The sequence below is a fragment of the Thalassophryne amazonica genome, chromosome 3, assembly GCF_902500255.1.
Source record: "Thalassophryne amazonica chromosome 3, fThaAma1.1, whole genome shotgun sequence".
Lineage (NCBI taxonomy): Eukaryota > Metazoa > Chordata > Actinopteri > Batrachoidiformes > Batrachoididae > Thalassophryne > Thalassophryne amazonica.
Genome location: NC_047105.1, coordinates 144,722,139 through 144,749,579, shown reverse-complemented (window position 1 = coordinate 144,749,579; position 27,441 = coordinate 144,722,139). Strand labels below are relative to the sequence as shown.

Below are 27,441 nucleotides of genomic sequence, written 5' to 3'. Positions count from 1 at the left end.
CAAGCCGGAGCCTCACCCCTGCCCTCTGGGGGCCTGTGCAGAGAGTGGAGGCAAATAAGCCAGTGTGAGGGAGGCTTCCAAAAACAGGTTCTGCTGCATGTCTGCATGCAGAGGGACCCACAGTGTCAGGCCAGGCCAGGTCAGACCCATTACCGCAGCAGAATATTTACAGAGGAATCATTCAAAGGGTGATGCAAGCACCAAATTTGGCCTCAGACATGATTAATTTGAAAAAGCAGAGTGTCCACTTGAACATTCAATGGGCAGCCGGGTAAGGGTCAATTGAAGAATTACAGAGATTATAAAGATTTTAAATAGGTATGGTTGGACCATAACATAACTGAATTCTATGGAGTTATGGGGTAAAAAAAAAAAGAAGCAAAAATTGTGAGAAAGGTCAATTTCGGTTTGCACAGGGGTCAAAAGTTAAAGTTGCACTGACGGTAAGAAGTGGTGCAACTTACTGGTTGAGCTAATAAGATTAATAAATGTAATAGTTTTGACTGTGTTGAGTGCTTGGCCTACAACCCCTGGCAAAAATTATGGAATCACCGGCCTCAGAGGATGTTCATTCAGTTGTTTAATTTTGTAGAAAAAAAGCAGATCACAGACATGACACAAAACTAAAGTCATTTCAAATGACAACTTTCTGGCTTTAAGAAACACTATAAGAAATCAAGAAAAAAAAAGATTGTGGCAGTCAGTAACGGTTACTTTTTTAGACCAAGCAGAGGAAAAAAAAATATGGAATCACTCAATTCTGAGGAAAAAATTATGGAATCACCCTGTAAATTTTCATCCCCCAAATTAACACCTGCATCAAATGAGATCTGCTCATTGACATTGACCCTATGTGTTTTGCTCTATGGCAAGATGCATTATCATCTTGAAAAATGATTTCATCATCCCCAAACATCCTTTCAATTGTCCAAAATATCAACATAAACTTGTGCATTTATTGATGATGTAATGACAGCCATCTCCCCAGTGCCTTTACCTGAAATGCAGCCCCATATCATCAATGACTGTGGAAATTTACATGTTCTCTTCAGGCAGTCATCGTTATAAATCTCATTGGAAAGGCACCAAACAAAAGTTCCAGCATCATCACCTTGCCCAATGCAGATTCAAGATTCATCACTGAATATGACTTTCATCCAGTCATCCACAGTCCACGATTGCTTTTCCTTAGCCCATTGTAACCTTGTTTTTTTCTGTTTAGGTGTTAATGATGCCTTTCGTTTAGCTTTTCTGTATGTAAATCCCATTTCCTTTAGGCGGTTTCTTACAGTTCGGTCACAGACGTTGACTCCAGTTTCCTCCCATTCGTTCCTCATTTGTTTTGTTGTACATTTTTCGATTTTTGAGACATATTGCTTTAAGTTTTCTGTCGTGACGCTTTGATGTCTTCCTTGGTCTACCAGTATGTTTGCCTTTAACAACCTTCCCATGTTGTTTGTATTTGGTCCAGAGTTTAGACACAGCTGACTGTGAACAACCAACATCTTTTGCAACATTGTGTGATGATTTACTCTCTTTTAAGAGTTTGATAATCCTCTCCTTTGTTTCAATTGACATCTCTCGTGTTGGAGCCATGATTCATGTCAGTCCACTTGGTGCAACAGCTCTCCAAGGTGTGTTCACTCCTTTTTAGATGCAGACTAACGAGCAGATCTGATATGATGCAGGTGTTAGTTTTGGGGATGAAAATTTACAGGGTGATTCCATAATTTTTTCCTCAGAATTGAGTGATTCCATATTTTTTTCCTCTGCTTGGTCTAAAAAAGTAACCGTTACTGACTGCCACAATCTTTTTTTCTTGATTTCTTATAGTATTTCTTAAAGCCAGAAAGTTGCCATTTGAAATGACTTTAGTTTTGTGTCATGTCTGATCTGCTTTTTTTCTACAAAATTAAACACCTGAATGAACATCCTCCGAGGCCGGTGATTCCATAATTTTTGCCAGGGGTTGTACAAAGTAAAGGTTAAACAATGTTGACATCCATTGGATTCAATGACATATACCATATATTACCCCATAACATGACAACTAAGCATGACACATGATGCAAACTATTCCTTTGTAAAACCCTATTAACTCAACCAATAATTTGTATGACATTTTTACATAATTAGAGCAATTTTAACTTTTGAGGCCTGTACAATTTGAGATTGACCTTTGTCAACATTGTTGCTGTTTTTACCCCATAACTCCACAACATTAAGTCACTGATAGTCCAAACTATACCTTTTTGAAATCTCTGTGATCAGAAAAATAATGTGGTATAGTTTTCAGTATGATTGGGGCATCTTTTAATTTTGAACTCAGTGCAATTCTTCAATTGACCCTAACCTGGCTGCCTATTGAAAATTCAGGTGGACACCTTGCCTTTTCAAAAGGGAAATGTGTAAGGTGTATTTGTGCCAAATTTGGTCCTCGCATTGATCAGCAGGTAAAATAAACACGTGACCATTTTCTCAATAAATAGATTTCTAAAGGTGCTACTGACATGAAATTTTCACCGGATGTCGGTAACAGCCCAAATAATCCACACATACAAAGAAACCAAAACAAACACTGGCTCACAGATCTGGCAACTTCCAGCGGATTGTTTGCTGTTGTGACACAAACAATCTTTACATGGTTGTATACATTTCTTTAATTTCTGTTTAGCACTCTTTTGGTTTTTAAGTGTATCTACTCTGAATCTTACTTAACGACAGTCCTGTTGCAAATCGCTAGCAGTTAGTATTCACTAGTGGTTAGCTTACGCTGGCTAGGTTGACTGCCCCCTACTGTAATACTTCTGTTAGTTTTCAGTGTAACTGCTGTGAATTTTAGGTCATTATTTTACTCCTGTTTAAATCTTAGGAGTGGCTAGCATTTTCACTAGTCATTAGCTTGCATTAACTAGGTCAGACCCCCCCCTTTTCTTTAATACTTCTGTTAGTTTTTTTAGTGCAACTGATGTGAATTTTAGCTCATTATTTTAATTAGTGTTAATCTTAGGAGTGATTTACTCTTAGGACTCATTGTTTCTTTTATTAGTGTTCCTGTCAGTCTAATACTTCTGTTACTTATTCAGTGGAAATGCTGTGAATTTTAGCTCATTAATTTACTCCTGTGTGAGCCTTCAGAGTGGTACACCTGTGTGACTTGCATAGACGTACAAAAAAGTCTCTTGCACCATTGGTCTACTCCATACAGGAAGTCAGCCATTTTGAATTTTTGTGTAAATTTGGCGTGATTTCCACACGTTGTATTTGAATGAACTCCTCCTAGGGATTTTGTCCATTGCACTTCAAATTTCTTTCAAATCATCCAGAGACTATACTGATCAAAAGTTATCAAAAGCTTTTTTTCTATGTCAAAGTGTGTGACTGCTATGGCAACCGGAATTTTGACCCTTCGCCATGGAACATTATACTTAAAGAGGTACTGATGTGACATAATTAAACCCAACTTCATTCCACTTCTGAAACATGCAGAACAAGTTGGTGAACGTAGGTGATAATCGCCGTGAAGTAATGCGTAATGGTGTCTGTGTGGCGGCGTGCCGAATATCGCCCCTTCGAGCGCTCCCTAGTGGATGAACCATCAACTCGCCATAACTCCTTCAGGCATTGACTGATTTGCTTGAAACATGAAGTCTGTGATGACTGCCTGCCCTGTACGCACCTGACTCCTGTGTTTGTGCTCTGAAGGCTCACTAGTGGATGAACAATCAACATGTCATACCTTCTTCATGCACTGTCTGATTTGCTTGAAACTTGAACTTTGTGATGAGTATCTGCCCCTGTGTGCACCTGCCCAACTCTGGTCACAAGGGGACGCGCTGGCCCAGGGAGGCGGTGGTGTTTACACAAGGGCCCGTATATGACTGCTTGCAGTCCTAGTTATTATAATCATTACTGCACAGAGCTGTGTTAACGTGGACCTTGCATTATTATTATTTTTTTATTGTATTTTTTACAGTGTGCTGTGTTAAAATGGACCTTACATTATAATGATGATTGTTATTTGTATTCTTTTTACGCTGAGCTTTGTTAACGTGAACCACACATTATTATTATTATTATTATTTTAACACCGAGCTATTTTAAAGTGGACCTTGCATTGTTATTATTTTTATTGTCTTTATTGCTATTATTATTTCATTTTTTTTACACTGAGATGTATTAAAGTGTCCCTTGTAGTAGTTTGACAGGATTTCTGCAGTGAAGTTGAGGAGTATTTGAGTTTGTGTTGTTTCTGATGAAAGCTTTAAGTGCTGCTGCCATCAGTACTTTATCCAGCAATCTGACAAGCATAAAGAGAGCAATTTTCCCTTCTACTTTAAAATGGTGATTTCAGTAAGTACACATTTATGATGTATCTCCATTTTTCATAATTACTTGGGGAATTTTTAGAACACTTTCTGTTTCATAATAGAGGCCTGGAGCATGTGCAGATGTGTGCTTGTAGTGATGAGCAGTGAGGAAATCTGCGCCTTAAACACCCCTTAAACTCATGGCACAATTAAATATGAATTACATGATATATATATATATATATATATATATATATATATATATATATATATATATATATATATTTATTTATTTATTTATTTATTTATTTTTTTTTTTAAATCGAGACTTCTGGCCTGAATGGTGTCATAACAACTCTGCAACCGTAAATGTCAACGTTTCCATTTCATTTGACCAAAAAACACCTCCAACAGAAAATTCAACCATTATTAAAAAAAACTGACAATCTGGAGCACGTCTGAGCAGAAGTCTTCAGACTTGAGAGGAGGGCTTTCTAAATCTACAATTCTTGTCAACAAAACAAAGCTTAGTTTTGGTTTTTGTGGTCAATTTTTCTTCATTCAAATTCAAAATTTATTAATTTACATAGCGCCAATTCACGATGAGATCACCTCAAGGCGCTTCACACAGCATAATGAAAACTGAATTAAAAATTTAAAAACACAATAAAAAGTCAACACCATAAAAGAACACAAGAATAAAAGCACATAACACAATAAAACTAATGATAACACAAGGAAAATAAATGAGTCTTTAAATGTGATTGAAAAGTCTCAACAGTATCCAACTGTCATATGCGTGTCTGGAGATCGTTCCACAGAGCTGGGACACGGTAATAGAAAGCTCTGTGACCGGCAGACTTTTTATTCACCATGGGAACAGATAAAAGTCCTGCACCCTGTGAACGCAGGGCCCAAGCTGGTACATCGGGGCCTACCAAATAGGGAGGTGCAAGTCCATGAACAGTTTTATCAGCTAATAACAGTACCTTAAAATCTGATCTTGCAGCGACTATAAGCCAGTGAAGAGACACCAAAATGGGCATTATGTGGTCAAATGTTCGGCTTTTTGTCCAAAGTGTGGCAGCAGCATTTTGAACCAGTTGGTGACCCCTAATACTGGACTGCGGTAAACCCAAAAACAGAGTATTACAATAGTCCAATCTAGAAGAGACAAATGCATGAATCAGCATCAGCCATAGACAGGATGGGACGAATCTTTGCTATATTTCGCAAATGGAAGAAAGCAGTCCTCGTAATGTCTCTAATGTGGAGATCAAAGGACAACGTAGGATTTAAAAAAAAAAAAAAAAAAAAAAAAAAAAAAAAAAAATCACCCCAAGGTTCCTCACTTTGTCCATATGATGTATAACACACAAACCTAAGCTAAGTGCTAGTGGATCAAATTAATGCCAGAACCTCGCTGGACCAAGAACTATCATTTCAGTCTTATCAGAATTTAAAATTCTTAAAGTACTTATATCCACAGTTTCAAATTGCATAAGTCAAATGGTGTCCACTTTATGGTCTTCTCAAAACATTAAAATTACTGTTCTGGATGCTCAGAATGCATCTGAGCTTATCTAGAAACCGTTGGCTTCGCCGCCCATCGGCTCGACATTTTCATGGTTCGCTCATACGAGCTGTTCACCCGACATTCAAACAATACAAACAGATTCAAACATAACTCACAATATTCGAGGACTCAAAGACAACAAATTCTGGGAAAATTACAACATTCTAAACAAAACTAAACCCAATGATTCAATTATACAAGATGGAGACATTTGTACCAATCACTTCAATGAACTGGACAGAAGCATTCTTACACATTCAGTTTCAGAAGGAATGCGTCAAAATTCTTGTTTGTGAGAATTATTAAAGATGTTTGCTGTAGAATCATTCCACCCAGACAAAAGAACAGTTGAAAGACATCATTTATAGCCCAAAATCACCAACATTCATGCCCCCGGTGAGTGTATGTAAACTGTTGGAGTGTGAAACCTAATACCTTGTTGAGTACTACACATAAGGATATTATGACCCCTTTAATCAGAGTTTTTACCTTTTCACATGTTGGGGCGGACCTTTTACCACAGTATTTAACTGAAAACCCGAGACATCAACCTTCTGGTTGGAGCGGAATTGTTTACTTCTATTAAAAACCTGTGAACCCAAACATCAACATGTGAACAGCAAAACTATTTACCTTAGGTCACACACCCCATGTGTCAGTTGATGTGAAATAAGGAAGTCAGTCTCAATTAACGATGTACATTGTCCCGGAAGACAGACCTCTTGCGCAGGAATTTATTAAATTAATATTCAAACAGAGCGAGTAAAGATAAGTTTACCAGACATAGAATTCTGTGGATCCGTTCAGCTGGCTCCTCCTAATGTAATTCTTAGCAAATCACCAGCAGGGGAGAGAGCAGAAAAGACTGAAGACTCCCTGACTACACTACATTTTTATAATCAGAATCTGCTCTCTGTTGATTGGTCAGAGTCCCATCCATCTTCACGGTCCAGCAGTGGTCTGCTCCTATGGTCCAACCACTGTGCTGTCCTCGTCTCTTTTGTTTTGAACAGCAACCCGGGGCAGGTCTTCTGGAGAATCATAAACTCCTGGCTCACTGTCAACCTCAGACAACCAACGGACATCAACAGAGCCGAAACATAGTCAAGCATTTCTGTCAGACCTCAGGCTTGGCAATAAACATCAAAATCAAAACTGTCATATTTCAAAAAAGAATCGAGTTATCAGGGAAACAGATATCATTTTACAACTGGAACACATACAATAGAAAAGTGCTTGGAATATATGAGGTCTGTTAGAAAAGTATCCGATCTTTGGCCGGGGAAAAAAAACTGGCATACCTGGAGCATTGGAAACCCTCAAAGTAGTCTCCTTGGGACTCCACACACTTCTCCCAGCGGTGCCACCATTGTTGGAAGCATTCCGAGAAAGCCCCTTTCAAAATGGAGTTTAGCTCGCTGTCACTGTAGCCATAATGTCCTCTCTTGTCTGAAATCATGTTCCTTTCAATGGCCTCTTGAGTTTGGGAAACAGCCAGAAGTCGCAAGGGGCCATATCAGAAGAGTAAGGAGCCTGTTGAACTACAGGAGTCTGGTTTTTCATAAAAAAAAAGTCTCAATCAAGTGCGAGGAATGTGCTGGAGCATGTCGTGATGGAGGCACCAATTTCCTGTTGACCACAACTCCGGTATCTTGCGCCGCACAGCATCACGTAGGTGACAGAGGACATCCCTGTAGTACTATTTGGTGATTGTTTAACCCTGTGGTGCGTACTCGTGGTGGACCACACTGCGGGAGTCAAAGAAAACAGTCAGCATCACTTTGATGTTGCTGCGCACTTGGCGGCCATTCTTTGGTCTTAGTGATGTGGAATGCTTCCACAGTGACGACTGGGATTTGGTTTCCGGGTTGTACCCGTACACCCAAGATTCGTCACCAGTGATTATGGTGTTCATGAAGTCGGGGTCACTGTTTGTGGAGTCCAGCATGTCCTGTGAGACTTCAACACAAAGTTGCTTTTGCTCTACTGTCAGCAGCTTTGGCACGAATTTCGCCACCACTCTCTTCATGGCCAAATCTTCAGTCACAACGGAATGTGCCGATGATGCCCACCTCTTCCGCAGTTTCTCGGATAGTCACACGACGGTCCCACATTATCGCAGCGTTCACTTTGGCAATGACCTGGTCATTTCAGCATGTTGATGGCCGACCGGAGCGTGGCTCGCTCTCCACCATTGTGCGGCCATCTTTAAACCGGTTGTACCGCTCCTTAATCTGTGTGATGCCCATAGCATCGTCACTGAAAGCCGTCTGAATCTTCCGAATGGTTTCTACCTGGCTGTCGCACAGTTTCTGGCAAAATATGATGCTGTGGCGCTGCTCCAGTCGCTCATCTGTGTGATCAGACAGCCTGAAAGGTCCATGTGCATGAGTGAATGACTGCGTGACTGCACGAGTGTGCAAGTGCGTTGCGTGCTGCTCTGTTACAGAACAGACTCGCATCATGGCAGACTCTCTCATAGTAAAATAAAAATAAAGCTTACCAGCTCCACTGAGAAGAACAAAATATAAAAGGGGAAAAAAACTGAGCAGGGAAAGATTAAATATGTAAAGTCGACTCCATCAAAGAAGTCCCTCCACATAGATCACATGCGATCCCCAGTTATACAAAGTTCTTGTATAATTCGGGTATGTTAGAAAGAAAGTCTATTATCTCCTGAAAATAATGTACTCTGCCTTTCTGCCAGTGTAAGAAATCTATCTTGTCCACCATGTTCAGGCAGCCGGTAAAAACAGTGCTGTGGAGACATTCAGTGTGTGCATTCACTGCAGCAGTAAAATAGTATCCCGTGACAAAAACAGCAGCGTCACCACACGTTTGGTTCCAAAATCTGACAGACTGAAAAATGAAGCGTTTCGGGGTGAAGTGTGTCATCTCCTCTCTGTACATTCGAGCCATCACTTTCAAATGAAAGCTGAGAAGCTTTGCTATCGGATGTAACGGTGTTCATTTCACTCTGTAAGCCATATGATGTTTCAGCTTTTGCTAAAATGTACGTCACACACCAAGAAATGTAGAGTAAGACGTTTTCTAGACATGCACCTGCTGATTCCAGAGAGAAAGGAATTAGCAATAAAATACATCAGAATCAGAATCAGTCAAATCAGGAAGCAAAGTAAGAGCCATTATTTAGAACACCGGGATGATCAAACTAAATCACAACACAAATTAGATCACTAAGAAGACGTGACGAGTCAGCAGACGATCACCTCACCCACAGAGAGGGATCCTGACATCTGTGACCACAATTTGGCAACAGAAAAAGGAAGATACAGAAAATAGAGTAAAACATGGCTTCCTAAAGAGCAGCAGCTCTGTGGTCACTGCACGACTGGCGAGGCCGAGACAGAGACACGCGTCCACCTTGACTGTCCAACATGCCAATTGCCAAGACAGAGGTATGTTTTACAACTTACAGAGAAAATTTATAAGGTCGGATAGCTTCAATGGCACTGCGGTACGTTACTGGCCACCACACAATGAGGGACATAAAGTTGAGAAAAAAAAAGTGTCCAAATTTTATTTCTTAATGTTATTTGACACATTAACACCAATTGTAGTTCTCCATCACTATGGTGGATTTAGGTCACTTTTAGGCTGTCAAAAGACCATTATACATATATATTAACTATGAAGACGTGGTTCACTCCTTCAGGCTCTTTCACTGGGGGTTTACGAGGGCTGTCAATAAAGTATAGGTCCTTTTTATTTTTTTCAAAAACTATATGGATTTCATTCATATGTTTTTACGTCAGACATGCTTGAACCCTCGTGCGCATGCGTGAGTTTTTCCACGCCTGTCGGTGACGTCATTCGCCTGTGAGCACTCCTTGTGGGAGGAGTCGTCCAGCCCCTCGTCGGAATTCCTTTGTCTGAGAAGTTGCTGAGAGACTGGCACTTTGTTTGATCAAAATTTTTTCTAAACCTGTGAGGCACATCGAAGTGGACACGGTTCGAAAAATTAAGCTGGTTTTCGGTGAAAATTTTAACGGCTGATGAGAGATTTTCAGGTGATACTGTCGCTTTAAGGACTTCCCATGGTGCGAGACGTCGTGCAGCGAGGCATACATTTTTAACTTATGGTTCAAATTTTAACCAAACTAATTTCGGACAAGTTACTGAAATTAATGTCGCGTCTGAAGTTTTATAAAGTGAAAATATCAGATATATGTTTTAGTTTTAAAGTGATGTGCTAATTTTTAAGGTTTTAAGGTTTTCCAGGTGCATTATGGGTGTGATAGGGTAATCGCAATAAGTTCAAGACATGAGAAATGCATTTGAGACACTCTGTTCAGGCTCCATGGACAACAGCATTAAACTCTAGTGCCTAAAACTCTCGTGAATATATTCTCTGGGTTTATAGACGTTATTGTGGGGGAGGTGATGGTCTCGTGGTTAAGGTGTTGGGCTTGAGTCCTCAAGATCATGGGTTCAAATCCCCACCTGACTGGAAAATCACTAAGGGCCCTTGGGTCCCTGTGCAAGGCCTTTAATCCCCTATTGCTCCTGGTGTGTCGTGTGCGCTTTGTATGGCAGCACCCTGACATCGGGGTGAATGTGAGGCATAACTGTAAAGGGCTTTGAGTGTCTGATGCAGATGGAAAAGCACTATATAAATGCAGTCCATTTACCATTTACGTTTATTAAATTCTACGCATCTTAAATGTAGCAGACACGGATTATCTGGAATTTTGTTTTGGCAAGATTTTTACAGTCTCTTCTGCCATCTACTGGCCAGTAGTGTTTATGGCAGTATTGGCCCTGAAGCTGGGCTGACATTTTCAATCACAGTACTCGGTTACAGCTTAAACTGTACCACAGAACCACAAGGTGTAAAAGTTCAGAGAGCACAATTTATGTTCTCACACATGTACGTTCAAAAACCACACATCGGACTCATGTTTCCAGAAGCAAAACGTAACCAGAAGCTTTTTTTTTCAAATTCAATTTACATGTCTTATTTTTTACAAAAACTCTCGATGGGAGACATCAAAGTTAAAACAAACAAACAAACAAAAAAAAATTACAAGACAGGTCTGTGGTGTTTGCACAGGCACAGCGCGAGAGGTTGGACGCTTGTTGCTCTTCAGCAGCGGGATACCCTCACGACGGCCGACCAGAATTTTGACCAGGTTTGATATTTCTTCTGACCATACGATTGCCGATCAGGAGGTGGCTGTGAGATGTTAAACGCAGCTCTTTCCTCCATGTATACTAAATGATGCAGGACACGCGATTAACCTGAAACTCTGGGCGATCCAAAAAATTCTTGCACAAATGAAAAATCATCTGAAAAAGGGCCAAAACTCACACACTGAACATCTGGCACCAGTAGATCATGGCAGTGTTCTATTTATTTTTGACACCGGTTTGACAACGTTTATCCAATTACAACTTGGCTTTATGTTTTTTGAAAATGCCTGTTTTTACAAATAAAAAATGGAATATTTTACAAAAGCACATTTATTTGCAAACAACACACGACAGACGTCAGATTAACGTGTTGGTTTACATCAGTGATTTTTTGAGCCGCGGCACCCTTTTTATATTTAGAAAATCCTGCGGCACACCACTGTCATGTGTCACGTGTCACGCACCACTAACTCGACTGTCTCTACATGGTGCGTTAGCAACACGTGCGGTACAGATATGACGTAACATAGTATACTATAGTCATGGAGCTGTATATGAGAACTACAGACTGCACTCCCAATGCTGCACACTAAACAAAAACGTCCCTTCATGGACAGCGACATGACGTCTCCTAACCCGGCAAAATATTGACGAAGTACCCGGATGTTAATGCATTTTCAATGGAGATTCGCGACTGAACACACTCAGAAAAATGCTCGCAAAATATGTGTTAAAATGCCATTTTGTCCTGGATATCGAGCCAGTAAAATTAAATTACATTAAATTATGTCAGGAAAGTATTAAACTTACTCTGACACATACACATTCACAAATATTAGTGTTGAAAGTTACAGGGATCTGCGCTGTAAAGCTACGCTGCTCGGCTGAGCTGCTGCTGTGTTCAACGCAGCGCGGCTCCTAAAACCATTACAATACATTTATATATATTATATTTTTACACAATTATCCTTTATTGACCGAGTTTCATTCATGAAGTCAGCGGTGTATGTGTGCACATCTCTGTGTGTGAGGCAGCACAGCGTGGGTCATTAATCTCATTATTTTAAGGTGCAAAAAAAAAAAACAAAAACAAAAAAAACTCCCGTCTTGTCGAACAATTTTTAGTCACTAACGACAAGAATTTTAACTAGACATTGGTCTAGCAGTGGAAAATATCAACTAAACATAAGTGAAATTAATGATCCGTGTCATCGGGCGACACAGGTACGGCAGGAGACATACAGCTGTTTATCATCCAAATATCACAGCCAAAGTGACAACAATAACCAAAACCAATTACTTATGGAAGGAAATATTGTCTCCCTTGTTCCTCCGTTTGTGACTTTGCCAACATGCGCAGCTTTCCGGCATATTCCACCTGTTTCTTGACGAGACTAAGTGAACTTCTATGCACACAAATCACTAACTTGCCCAGAATTAAAATGGCGATCACGCCTCCTTGTCGGCACACGGCTCAGTGCTAGTGCGCGCTTTGCTGCCATCTACTGGAATAAAACAACATTACACCATCTGCCACACTATTACAGCACATACATCCGATAATTGTGATATTTGATAATTGCCCACGGCACCCCTGATGATCGATCACGGCTGAGAATTACTGGTTTACATAATGAATGACTCAACCAAATCAGTGTTCGCAGAGGCACATTTTACCCCGAATCCTTTGCGATCTGTGTGTGTTTGTTACAAAACTTCAGAATTAGTGCATTAATCAACATTAAAAGATATATGTTCTATCTTAACTTTGTACAAATGACAGAACTGACATTAATAGAGTTATTCTATCAGTATTCATTTTATTTATACATCAAACCATAACTCAGCATTGCTTTATTTTCCAAGACCTCCGCCTGATGGCAGCGTTATGATTGAGTAGAGAGGTGAGCTTTGTGGCTCCTCTCAGTTGCTTCTGTGCTGGAAGCCATGTAGTAAACAGGAGCTTCCAGCAGGGGGCAAAATGTTCAAAGACAGAAGTGCTGACTCATTGTTTGGGTCTGTTGTCGCTTTTGATGCTACCAGAAGCGACCGTGGTGTTAAAACTCAAAATCAGCTTGTTAGCAGCTGCAAGTGTACCAGAGACAATACTATAATTCATCTCCTTGCTGTCATACTCCAAAGCCCCATCACACATAACACGATTAAAGCTGACTAGCGCACAAAAGAGGAATTGCATGCCATTCGTGAAAAATCGGAGCTGCTGTCAACGCCTTGTACACCTGTCACTACAAGTATTCGTGCTCACCAGCGGCCAAAAGACAGAGTGTGCCATGTGAGAGCCCATTCGAGCCCTCTCATGGCAGGTGTCGGTCAAATTCCATGTGACACACAAACATCCAACACGCTCACTTCACACTTAGAAAATGTGTGGCCATTCACATGGTTAGCACGAAAATAGTGAGCAGACAATCCTGTTATATGACAGTGATTGTAGGACAGTGGTAAATTTTCCATCTGTTAATCAGAGCTGTTGTAAATTGCAGGTTCAAATCCTGTGAGTGGCATTTATTTATTTATTTAACCAGGGTTAAATAACTGCAGGGTTATTCATATCAACCCAGTGATTTTCACTAATTATACACCAATATCTAATCTATCAGTGATCGGTGATTGTATTAATTATTATATATATGCGGTTGTACATGATAAGACATAATGAGAGCGCACTGCTTCATTCATGTCATTGGTAACCATGGGTCACATACAGAGGCACAGGGATCATACTTGTATTGTCCACTCGAAAAGAGGGATTAAATCCTGGCCATTGCAGTGTTTTTTTTAAATGGTGTGTAGTTTTTATTTTAGTTTCTCCACATCAGCGGCGTGATGTTGTTCCACACACTCCAGCTGCTCACACTATGTTCATGCACACACAAGAGCATGCACAAAACCATCGCAGCGAGATCATTCACACCCGCCTGACAATGTGTCCCTCCTGACATCGGCTCAATGTTTCCGGGGTTCACTCATTCATGCTGTTTCGCCATGATTCGCCCCGATTCCTACTTATTCGTGCTATGTGTGAAGGGGCCTTTAGTGATGAACACTCCTTGGCAACTCCTTATAGTGTCTGGCTTGAACGGCACTCTTCTAATTAATACAAGGTAATAATAATTTATTTTATTTCTCTTTCCTGTCTAACACTTCTGTTAGCTTTTAAGTGCAACTACTGCAAATTTTAGCTCTTTATTTTACTCCTGTGTGAATCTCAGGAGTGGTTAGAGTTTTCGTTAGCAGTTAGCTTGTGCTAGCTTGGCTACATGCTTGGATTTTCTGGTGCACAAATTACATTACAATGCTCTTGACATTTTGGACCACAGCAGCACATCTGAGACAGCGTCTCTTCACCCAAAGTACTCCAATGGATTAAGGGGATTATTAACCATCAAATGATGGGGTAAAACCTCTTAAATCATTCTAAAGTCAGTTTTAAGCAGAAACGAGGTGAAATTCCATGACGCTTTGAAATGTCTGATACACAGTGAACGCATCAGCTAGCAGCTTGTGTAGCCACGGTGCTCTGATTGTTTCCGTCACCTTTTGTGATGAAATAACGCTGAATTTATGTGGAAATGATTGTTGTAGAAAAGCTTCAGATATCTGTCGCTGAGATAGATGATGACTAGTGTGCAGTTTGAAGCAGAAACAAGGTGATAATCCATGAACCGCATCATCAGGGGGGACTGATTTTTAGGGAGACCATTCAGTCTGCGACACCGGCTTGCATGTCTGTTAGCATGACCTTAGCAACGCCAGCTAAAAAGGATGGTTTTTGGACTGTTTGGCAGAAGAAGTCCCGTAGGATCTGGTGTCTGGTTGTGGTACCCAGATCACAGTCGCTACTGCTAACTGTGAGCCTTTTTTCAGCCTTGTACATGCCTGTTGATAGCCCTCCAAGCCCATGTGTTACTTCTACTGCTATCGCCAAGCTGAAAAGCTGTGCATTAGTGATAGGAGATTCTATCACCCACAAAGTTAGATTAAGATAATCCTCTGCTTGTCCCACAGCAGGGAAATTTATGATGCTACAGCAGCAAAGGGACAGTCACAACTGTGCAAAGTATGCAAAAATAAGGTAAAAGAAAAAAACTTCCAAAACCACATGGAAGTCATGTTCTGTGCAGATTGTAGAATACACTATTTGCAAGGAAGACAACAGAATGCATCTTAATTTTGCATGTGAGTGTTCAAGTGATGTTGTACATGAGTGCAGAAGTTGTTATTGCTCAAGAATGTGTAGTATTATTGCACATAGGAGACATAGTAGAGAAGCTTGAATCTTCGACCAGCCTGGCATCGGAGTGGACGACGTTGTCATCTAACTCCAACATAGAGCTCTCTCTCACCTGGAAAATCCTGGGAGCACTGTGAGAATCATGTTTTTTTGCTTTCTCCAGTGCTTTCACTACCATACAACTGGTGCTTCTGAGGGACAGGCTGAAGATCACAGGTGTGAACCCCTGCTTCTCATCCTGGATCTTGGCCTATCTCATAGACTTCATGTACAATTCTGTCAACTGTCACCTGCAAAAGTTCTTTGACTCTAATTGTTGACATCATCACTGGCGAGGATGACAGACAGTACAGAGGGGTGGCCAAAGACTTTGTGGATTGGTGTCAGTGGAACCACCTGCAGATCAGTGTGGAGAAAAAAGAAACAAAAGAACTGGTGGTGGATTTGCACAGGCACACTCCGACACCAGGGAAGATCAGCTTTCAGGCTCCTCTCCTGTGGAACCAGCTCCCAATTCGGATCAGGGAGACAGACACCCTCTCTACTTTTAAGATTAGGCTTAAAACTTTCCTTTTTGCTAAAGCTTATAGTTAGGGCTGGATCAGGTGACCCTGAACCATCCCTTAGTTATGCTGCTATAGACTTAGACTGCTGGGGGGTTCCCATGATGCACTGAGTGTTTCTTTCTCTTTTTGCTCTGTATGCACCACTCTGCATTTAATCATTAGTGATTGATCTCTGCTCCCCTCCACAGCATGTCTTTTTCCTGGTTCTCTCCCTCAGCCCCAACCAGTCCTAGCAGATGACTGCCCCTCCCTGGGCCTGGTTCTGCTGGAGGTTTCTTCCTGTTAAAAGGGAGTTTTTCCTTCCCACTGTCGCCAAGTGCTTGCTCACAGGGGGTCATTTTGACCGTTGAGGTTTTTACGTAATTATTGTATGGCCTTGCCTTACAATATAAAGCGCCTTGGGGCAACTGTTTGTTGTGATTTGGCGCTATATAAATAAAATTGATTGATTGATTGATTGATTGATTGATCCAGGGAATGGATATTGAGATAGTGGACTCTTACAAGTACCTGGGTGTTCACTTAAATAATAAACTTGACTGGGCAAACAATACTACTGCACTTTATGAGAAAGGCCAGAGCAGACTCTACCTGCTGAGGCAACTCAGGTCCTTTGGACTGCAGAGGGTGCTCCTGAGGACCTTCTTTGACTCTGTAGTGGCTGAGAGAAGGAGACTTGACAAAGTGATTAGGAAGGCCAGCTCTGTCCTGGGAAGTCCCCTGGACTCAGTGCAGGAGGTGGGAGAAATGGGGATGATAGCTACGCTGTCATCCCTGCTGGGGAACACCTTCCACCCCATGTGTGACACCCTGACTGCACTGAAACGCTCCTTTAGTGATTGGCTGCTCCACCCCAAGTGCGTGAAGGAGCGGCACCGCAGGTCCTTCCTTCCTGCTGCTGGCAGACTCAACAACCACCACTGTTCCCAGTAGACAACTCAGATCGCGCAAATCACTAATATCAAGCGAGCAGTGTTGGAAGTCTGTGGCTTAAATGCTTGTGTGGTCATCTCAACAACGGAACCTTGATTTCCTGTTTTCCATTTCTTCAGCTTTGTAAATCTATGTAAAAACCTTGTAACTGTGAGAATGGCCTAAGCAGTGGCTCACCGCTCTGAGTCTTGTCTGTCTGAGGTTTCTTTTCTCAGTATTGTGAGTTTTTCCTTACCACTGTTGCCTGTGTGCTTGTAGTAGGGGTTGGTAAGGTTAGACCTTACTCTTGTTAAGCACAGTGAGGCAGTTTTGGTTCAGATTTGGTGCTACATAAATTAAATCATTCTAGGGACATTTTTCTGTCTCCCATGTGTTTCTGTGAAGGCTCTCAGGTGTCCAGGTTGTTCCATAGTAGAGAAGCTTGAATCTTCGACTGGACTGGGTTGCTTGACGCGAGAACGTGTCGCTTCTAATTGCAGAAGCTTGCTCAGCTAAAATTCTTGCTCTGGTAGTCTGACTTCTGTCTTGACTCTTGTAGAGAAGTCAAGACAGAAGTCAGACTACCTGAGCAAGCATCTGTCTGGATTCGTCCCATCCTGTCTCTGGCTGATGCCGAGACCCTGATTCATGCATTTGCTTCTTCTAGATTGAACTACTGCAATGTTCTATTTTCTGGTTTACCACAGTCCAGTATTAGGGGTCTCAAACTGGTTCAGTTTGCCAGACTCTCATTACAAAGTTCACTCACATTACTCCCATTTTGGCATCTCTTCACTGGCTTCCTGTCCCTGACAGATCAGCTTTTAAAGGTTCTTAAAGTTTAAAATTATTCACGGACTGGCACCTTCCTAATTAAACCCTACATACTGGCCCAGACTCTGCATTCTTAGGGCACAGGACAACTTTGTGACCCTAGGGTGAATAAAAAATCTGCAGGCCACAGAGTTTTATCATGCACCTGTTTTGTGAAATGATCTCCCTATAGAGATAAAAAAGTCAGATTCTGCAGAGACTTTCAAGTCCAGAGTTAAGACACAACTATTCTCCCTTTGGCATGGCTAACATACTAGTATAGTATGGAACTTTGCTTTTTATCCCTTTAAATTAATTTTAGTTGTTTTAGAAATTGAACAAGTCTCACCCTCACTTTATCTAAATTCTGGGTCTGTTCAAGAAGCTTCGGGCTAGTGGTCGGCAATCACCTTAGTATTCTCTCTGCTTTCCTGCTGATGTAGTGCTGATGAATTATACCTTAGGTGTAGTTTTTCCAGCTGACTGATTCTGCTCTTTTTCCTCTCTGCACAAAGTGATGTTAATCAGTGAAATCACCTGCTGGAGTCAATGGCTGCAAGGAAAACCTGCACTTTCTCGGCCCTTTCTGGAATACTTTGGACAACACTGGGTTCGACCTTACTTGTGTGAAGCACCTTGAGGCAGCTTTGCTGTGATTTGGCACCACATAAAATTTAATATATTGAAATTGAAGCACTGGTCATGCAGGCTGGGATAATTCATCAGCAATCATTCATAAATTGCCTCAACCTGATGAGTCCTGTTGGGGGTTGTAGGGAGCTGGAGCCTATCCCAAGAGTCAGTGGGTGAAAGGAAAGATACCCTGGACGGACTGCCAGTCTCTCAAAGTGCTGACACACTCTCGTTCACACCTACAGCCAATTTCCAGTTCAAAATGCATGTTGCTGGAAGTGGAAGGAAACTGGAGTATCCAGAGGGAACCCAAGCAAGGTTCCCTCTGGGAACCCAAGCAAAAGCCACACAGAAAGGACCAGGTTGGATTGAAACCTAGACGCTTCTCACTGTGAGGCAACAAGTGCTGACCAGTAATCCACCATGCTGCTTTTGTCATCTTTTACCATTGCATCATTAAAGACTGCAGCAGAGAAACAGCACCTCAAACCCAGCTCACCACAACGTTCAACACCTACATGTGTGTGCTGATGACCATCACTCTGGGAACTCCAGGAGGATGGAGGAGATCAGGGGTATCATGAGTCTTGCCTGTGACAATCTTATTTTTGGCTCCTTTTTTGTGTGGCTCTGTCTCTTTTCCGCCTTCTTGTCTGCCATCTTGCTGTGTGTGTGTCTGTCAGCATGCATCTGTGTGGCAGAAGTGTAGGTCTGACACTTCTGACTGCATTCTAATCACAGAGCACACCTGCTCCATATCATCACATCAGCAGCAGTAAATATTCTCCTTCCTGGTCTCCTGTCGTTCATCACCTGGTTGTCTACGTTGCCACAGTTGATACAATAGCTCAAAGAAAACACTGAATATTCTTTTGCCTGATAAATTTCCCCGTTAGTGACTACATCTTACCTCCCTCTGTTCAGGTTTATAGACCGCTCACCTGCAGTCTGCGCTTCTGTGCTCTGCTGGAGTGCAGCTTAGCCCAGATCAGGTTCTCTCCTATCCAACCTTCACACAGTCATTTCATTGCCTAGCCCTGTTTCTCCTCCTCTGCTGTCAAGTGACTTATCTGTATCTCCTTTTATTTCAGCTGTATCTTTGGCCCTTGCTATGTGGAAAGTGTCAACCAGTTTTTGAGGCTGCAATAAATCCTTTAAATTCAGAAACATCAGTGCTCTACTTTTTGTCTTCCATTTTTGTTCCATTCTCAAAAATCTATTTGTCCAATGTTGAAACAAAGCTAAGTTGTTTTTTTTATGAAAATATCTGGGGTGTAGAAGAAATGCAGCAGATACATTGGACAAGCACCTTTTCATATTCAGGACAGTACAACTCCACAGAAAACCAAAGATGACATCAGTGTTCAAAGGAAAGAACAATTCAAAGACCCGTTGGGCACCAACACAACTGTTAAGGAGAACAATGTGCTCAGCCATTTACCAAGACAAGACAAGAAGAACTCAGCCAAACCCAAACTCTCAAAGAAACTCTCCTCACCAACAAAACACCCATGGAAGACAATTCCTTTATAATAGAAGTTTTTACTATCATTGTACGGGGGGGTGTACAACAAAATTGGGGGTGCTCCCGTAGAGCTACTGCACACTACAAAAAAAAGACATCTTATATGCCATAAAAAATGTTTAAATTACATTTATAAGTTACATTTATATTATTTAAAATGTAACTGTAAAAATTTAGGGCAGTGTCTGTGAATACTGGAAGCACAGAAGCCAATGCTGTTAAGGTGCTAAAAGCGGGAGGAGGTATGTTGGGTTGTTTGGTGTCGGCTGGTGTGAGACTTTGTTGACCTGTAGCATCTCCCAGAAGGCAACAGGTCAAAAAGGGGGTGGGCAGGATGTAAGGGGTCTCCTGTGATGGCCTTGGTTTTCCTACGGCAGCAGAATGTGGCCATGTTTATTTCAGGATGGGCAGAGGACAGCTGATGATCGTTAGGGTAGTGTTTATGATCCTCTGCATCGCCATCCTGTCCTCATTGTGGAGCCTGCGTACAAAACACCCACTCTGTATGACAGTATGCTCTCCAACAAGGAGTGATAGAAGGCCAAAAACAACTTCATGTCCAGGATGTTCTTCCTGAGGACATGCAGGAAGTGTAGCCACTGCTGAGCCTTCTTAAGCAGAACCTGATGTTGGAGGTCCAGGTGTGGTCTGTGGAGATGTGGGTGCCCAAAAACCTGAAGGTGGTGACAGTTTCCACCTGTTTTAAGTTTATGAGGATCTGTTTTTCCTGAAGTCCATGATGAGTTATTTTGTCTTATGAACATTCAGTGTCAGGTTGTTCTCTTAACAACAGAGCGACAGTTCCTCCAAATTGGCCCTGTAAGCTATCTTGTCCCCGTCACAGATGAGTCCAACCACTATGGCATCATACGCATATTTTATAATGCAGGTGGATGGATGGATTGGAGAGCAGTCGTAGGTGTACAGGGTGCACACTAGAGGGCTCAGAATGCAGCCTTGAGGGGAACCAGTGCTGAGTGTGAATGTGGAGGAGTGGTGGGGGCTGAGTCTCACAGACTGTGGGTGGCTCATCAGAAAGTTTTTAATCCATTTACAGCTGGGGAGAGGGATCTGCCAATTCAGCAGTTTGGTGATGAGAATGTCTGGTGATTATATTAAACGCTGAGCTGTTGACCATGAAGAGCATCGTCACATAGCTCTTCTTGTTCTCTAGGTGGCTCAGTACTGTGTGGAGAGTGAGGGCAAAGGTGTCCTTCATAGCCCGGTTTGCCATGTAAACAAACTCATGGGGTTGAGGGAGGGAGTCTCTGATGTGCTGGGAGAATGATCGCTCCAGGCACTTCATGATTATAGGCATCAGGGAAATGGGTGTGTAATCATTCAGGCTGTCTATCGCAGCTTTTTGGGGGATAGGCACGATGGTGGAGGCCTTCAGACCTACGGGCATGGTGGCATGTATCAGGAAGAGGTTGAAGAGTTCGGTGTGGATCCCTGTCAGCTGGTTTGTACATGTTTTAATCACCACTCCTGGGATACCGTCAGGGCCAGCAGCTTTCCTGGGGTTCACTGATCTTTGTTTTTTCCTCACCTCGTGCTCCTGAAGAGAGAGAGGTGAGGAGCTGGAACCAGGGGAGGCAGTAACTGCAGGTATGTGGTGGTGGTCTCAAAGCAGGCAAAGGGGCTGTTCAGCTCCTCTGCCAGGGTGCTGTTCATGCTGGAGGATGTTGGAGGGGGGTGACGTTTTTAATTAGTTAGGGCCTGGATGCCCCTTTACATCTGATGCAGGTTATTGTCCATCAAGTATCCCTCCATTTTCTTTTTGTAGGAGTCTTTAGCCTGTTTAATACCCCTCCTCAGGTCAGCTCTGGTGGTGCTGTAGGGAGCTCTGGCTCCCATTTTGAAGGCCGAGTTACAAGCTCTGATCATGGTCTGGACTTCCTTTGTCATCCAGGGCTTCCTGTTTGTAAAGACCCAGATGCATCTGTCCTCTGTAATGTTTTCTACACCACACTTGATGTAAAAGACGACAGATTCTGTGTGTGTGTTCAGGTCTTGACCTTCAAAAATGCTCCACTCTGTGCAGGCAAAGCAGTCCTGCAGCTTTTCAGGACAGGAATTGATGGTCTGGGTGGTTAGTTTTGTTTGCCTCCTGAGGGGGGTGTGGGCTGGAAAGAGGAGCAGAGAAAGGTGGTCCGATTATCCGAGTTGGGGGGGGGGGGGGTCGTTCTGGATATGCTTTACAGTATGTTAAGGTGCCTTGACACTTCACTCCGCACTCTTGCGCACTTTGTTGTGATGATGCCACCTGCTGTGGTCCCACCTGGATGCTGCGCTTTGTGCGCTGAATGCTGCATATATAAAAGTATTTTGTAGTGGATTAATCATTTTCTCAGAGTTTGGCTGTTGAAAACACCTCTAATAAGTTCTGGAATCACGGCCGACCATTCGAGTTGGAGGTTTTTCTCTCTCTTGTGTGCTTCATGAGGTGGAGAACGCATTTGGAACCATCTAAAAGGTAATTATTTGTAATGTTTATATAGTAATGGCTTGGTAAAACAGTTGCATTTTCTTTCCTTCTTATGAACAGCTATAAAATTATGTTTATGATAGATTCAACATAGTTATAATCGATCAGATGAGCTGCGCTGTGATGTGGTGCGCTGATGCAATCACTCGCACTCACACGCAGTCTTTTTTAATTGTTAGCACAATGTTCATGTGAAGTTCGCATAATTAATGAGTGACAGAGATTTTGAATATTTCAATATTTTCTTTGCACATTTGCACGAAGCCACACACGGTTTACAATGGCCATGAAAGTGTCAAGGTGCTTTTAGAATAACATAAAGGCCATTGAGGTCTTTAAAGAAGGAAGTCTGATTCTCTGACACAACCTACATCAAGTCATCATCAAAATCTGGAATCAAGAAGAATTATCCACAGACCTGAAAGACTCAATGATTGCCACCATATGCAAGAAAAAAGGAGACAATCTGACTGTGGAAAACATCATGAAATCTGCTTGCTGTCTGTTGCACAAAAGGTTCTAAAGTGGATTGCCAACAACCTTCTGACACCATGAGCGGAAAACATCCTTCCTGAAACCCAAAGTAGCTTCCGACCATCAAGACAGACAACAGACATGATCTTCACTCTCTGCCAATGACAAGAAAAGTGGGGACAGCAGCAGCAGCCAGTGTATCTCGCCTTCACTGACGTGACTACATTGTTCCATTAAGAACTATGTCAGTGTGTGATTGTGTCTGTAACTGTGTCCAAACTGTATTTCCATCAACACGATCTGTGTCCAGATCTGACGGACCCGTCCACATATCATCCATGTGTCTGTAAAACAAACAGAGTATCCCAACCCAACCAGGGTTCCGGACACCCAGGAATGTTATGTATCAGAAAATATTAGGTAACTGGCCCCAGACTATGGAACAAGCTACCTCTTGACTTACACAATATTCCTGACATAGCAATTTCAAATCTAAGTTAAAGACTTTTTATTTAAGCTGGCTTTTAAGTGGGGAGGTGACATGTTTTGTTTTTGATGTGCTGTTTTTAACTTTGTTGTATGTGTGTTTTATTTTTGTGAATCTGTGTTTTTACTGTAAAGCTGGGAGTGCCCTTGCATGGTTGACATCATACCTGACCAGTTGTTCTCACTGTGTTTTGTACAATAACACTATCTCTAACCTTAGTGACATGAAATTTGGGGTCCACTGGGGTCTGTCTTAGAACCCCTCCTGGGCACATATTATGGCGTTTCGGGATTACCTTTCATTGCTACTCAGTTATACATGCCAATAACTGCTGGTAATCTCATCCACATAAAATCCTTAGAAGATTGCCTTGCATCAGTGAGAAGCTGGACGTCGAGCAATTTCCTACTTTTAAACTCGGATGAGACTGAAATTATGGTTCTTGGTCCAGTGAGACATCGGCGTCAATTTGACCAGCTATCGCTTAGCCTCGGCTCATGTGTCATACATCACACTGACAAAATGAGAAACCTTGGGGTAATTTTTGATCCTATGTTGTCCTTTGACCTCTACATTAGAGATATTACTAGGACTGCTTTCTTCCACCTACGAAGTATAGCGAAGATTCGTCCCATCCTGTCTATGGCTGATGCTGAGACGCTGATCCATGCATTTATCTCTTCTAGATTTGACTACTGCAATGTTCTATTTTCTGGTTTACCGCAGTCCAGCATTAGGGGTCTCCAATTGGTTCAAAATGCTGCAGCCAGACTTTTGACACGAAGCAGAAGGTTCGACCACATTACACCTATTTTGGCATGTCTTCACTGGCTTCCTGTCCCAGTGAGATCAGATTTTAAGGTTCTGCTACTAGTCTATAAAACTGTTCACGGCCTGTCACCTTCCTACCTAGATGACCTAATTAAACCTTACCTACCAGCCCGGGCTTTGCGTTCTCAAGGTGCAGGACTACTTTGTGTCCCTAGGGTGAATAAGAAGTCTGTGGGTCACAGAGCTTTCTTTTATCGTGCCCCTGTTCTTTGGAATGATCTCCCTGCATCAATAAAACAGTCAGATTCTGTGAAGACCTTCAAGTCCAGACTTAAGACGCACTTATTTTCCTTTCGTATGGCTAGCATACTGGCATAATATGTTACTATGCATTTTACCCTTTAAACTCATTTTATTAGTAAACGGAGTGTGCCGCGGCCTCAACTTTATCTAAAGCTTGGGGCGAGTGGCCGGGGATCACCTTAGTATTTCTTTTGTTCTTCTTGTTTAATGCTGACAAATTATACTGTATCTGTTGTCTTTCCGATGCCTGATTGTTTTTGTTTTGTTTTTTTTCCTCTCTGTTAGAGGTGTGGCTCCATCCAGAGATGGGAGTAGTGTCTGTTTCTCCCGTCCTGTGCACCAGCATGGACTCTCAAAATTTCCATTACATTCATTTTGTCAACTGTGTCTGTAGCATGGCCCAAGCAGAGGGTCACCCCTTTGAGTCTGGTCTGCTTGAGGTTTCTTCCTCAAATCATCAGAGGGAGTTTTTCCCTTATCGCTGTTGCCTATTTGTTTGCTGTGGGGATTGGTAAGGTTAACCCTCACTTGTGTGAACTGCCTTGAGGCAACTTTGTAATGATTTGTTGTTATAAAAAAGAAAGACAGAAAGAAAAAGAAAATAATAGCACTTTGGACACCATCTGGCTGCTGTAAAGCACTTTATAAATAAATGTTAATTGATTGATTGACTGAACTGCTTATAACAGGAAAAAAGTACAAAACAAAAATGAAAAAAAGCCAGTCAGCAACTCACAGGAAAAAAATGTGTCTGAAGAAAATATGTCTACAAGATTACAAAAAATAGGAAAGTGGAAAATAGGAAAGTGACACCGAATACTGTGTCAGGGCAGTGATCTGATGATGGACGGGAGCTACAAATATGGTCAAGTTGGATGGCTGGAGTATGCAACGCCACACTTGTGCACTGCAGCCCTCTGCATGCCACAATCCCCAGCCCCACCCCATAAATCATCTGACTGCATCCAACAAGGCGGACAGAGCCGGCCCAGGAAGGCTAGAGAACATGAGGTGCTGTTAGCCAGGCCTAAAACAACTACAGACAGTGCCCAGAGACCACCTCCACCATGTCAGCCCCAGGCCAAGAGTGCAGCACTAACAAGGTGAGGTCAAACTGTGAAAGGGGGGGGGGAGCACAGGGGAGCCCCCCTCGGACACGAAGAAGAACAGTGAGCAGACATTCCACCCCAGTTGCATCCATACAAACGTGTTACACACCCTGTGGCCACGCCCACCCCCCAGCTTTATCAGCAGACCATCACAGAGCGTGAGAGCCAGCAGAGCAAACATGACAGGGCGGATTAAATCCCAGAATGTAGCAACATTTTAGTTCACCATTCACTGTTTCAACATAAAGCTGATTTCAAACATTGTCTGAAAGAGATGTTACGAAGTGTCTTCATATTGGTTGAGCAGTTTTTAAAACCTTAAGTGAAGTTTAATTTGGTTCAGTGATCTATATTAAAAGCGATGTGGTGTGTGTGTGTGTGTGTGTGCGCGCGCGCGCATGTGTGTAAAACTTCATATCAAAGAGAAAGTGGGGAGAGCTGACATTTGCCGTTTGATGCACATTACTTCTGCAGCCAAGGCCGGGACCCATTTACAGCTGGGTGGACTGAGACAGCACAGATCAAGTGTCTTGTTTAAGGGCACAGACAGACAGGTAGCTTGAGTGTGATTCAAACCCAGGTCTACATATTGGCAGACTACCTCCTCATCCACTGAGCTACCTGCTCTGCCCTTCAGTCCACAGGAGCTAAAAACATTTTGGTCTCACAAGAGTAGAATAATTCAAAATCTGAACAAACAACACGTTGCACACTGAAACAGGTCCAGAAACATTTCTGTCAATCAGGGAAGCATCGATCACAGTGCCAGAAAACACCCGTGCACTTCATCGATAACACCAACACACAATCAGACTTTCAAATATAAAAGATGTCATTATTCGTGTCTGTGCAGAATCACCCACCACATGCAGTCATTAAAGCCCTGGACTGAGCAGACAGATAATTACACAATCATCGAATTACATCACCTCTCTGGGAACTGAGTTATTCCTCCTGGGTATTTAAAATTTCCACCTGAGTGGATAACCAAAAGGAAAACTTGGAGAAAAAGGAGCTGAGCGGGGAGGAGGTGCTGGATCGTCTCAGCTGTGGATCTTATATAAAACTGTTTCAAACATTCAAATGAGAGCCAACATATAACAGAAAACTGACTCCAGAGAGGAGCACCCACATGCATGATGCATGCACATCACTGGGTACAATGCACCATTGAACTTCGGTTCTGGATGACAACCACTCCAGAAGGGAACCATCTGCCTGACACAACCAGGTGACATGTGGGCGGGTCCCTGGCCTTCTGTTGCTTCCATGACTCCATAAACTCCTCCCAGGTCTTTTTGAACCTCAGAAGCTGAGGACCCACACACATGAACATCACTGTCAAGACAAATGAATCTCTACAACTTTGATACTTTTAACGCATTCAGACACAGTTTCGATGGCAGAGTCCAGGAAGTCATTCAAAGTCTACACCTTAGTCTTGATCCAGGACAATCACAAAACACCAAGACTTCAATCACTCATTCTGTAAAGGTCACAGCATCACTAGCAAAGTCAAGATCAGCAAACCAGAGCCAGAACACATCCCTGAGGAATGCCAGAATTCAATGGGGAAAAGTCAGGCGCTCTGCCCTGAATTCTCAGGATATCCCAGAGAAGAAAATCTCAAAAAGTAATACATGGATCTACAGTCAAACATAAGCAGCATGGTGGAGGAGGTGTGTGGGCTAAAACATGCAGCCTGAGAGATGCTGCTGTGCAGCAGGTACCTGTGAGGAGCGCTCCCTGGTCTCTGCTGAGTCAGACTTGCTGCCCTGTGGGAGGAGAAAGAAGGATGGACGTGAGTTTTGATGTTAATCTGACAAACATCAAGGGGAGAGGTGGAGCACTGACATTCAGCTTGAGCTCCAGCTGCATCCTGTTCTCCTCGCTATGATACTGACACGATGTCATGTGGCAGCTCGGCTGACCTACGGCAGCGTTAATGCACGCAGACAGCAAACCAGCAGCAGAATTACAAAGGAAGGTGTATTTCAACAACTACCTCCTCGTGTTCTCCTTTCATAGTGTCTGGGAGAAAAGAGACTCACTGCAGACAGTGTCA

General features: G+C 42.4%; 1 protein-coding gene across 2 annotated transcripts in view; it reads right to left on the bottom strand.

Annotated features, from left to right (window-relative positions):
* The window catches only part of fhit (fragile histidine triad diadenosine triphosphatase), a 1,159,287-nt gene extending 1,132,134 nt beyond the window's left edge, over positions 1–27,153 (bottom strand). For both annotated transcript variants that reach the window (XM_034167503.1, XM_034167502.1), the window contains exon 1: positions 27,107–27,153. The gene's annotated coding sequence lies outside the window, so the exon portion shown is untranslated. The remainder of the gene's footprint in view (positions 1–27,106) is intronic.
* Between the last annotated feature and the right edge of the window lie 288 nt (positions 27,154–27,441).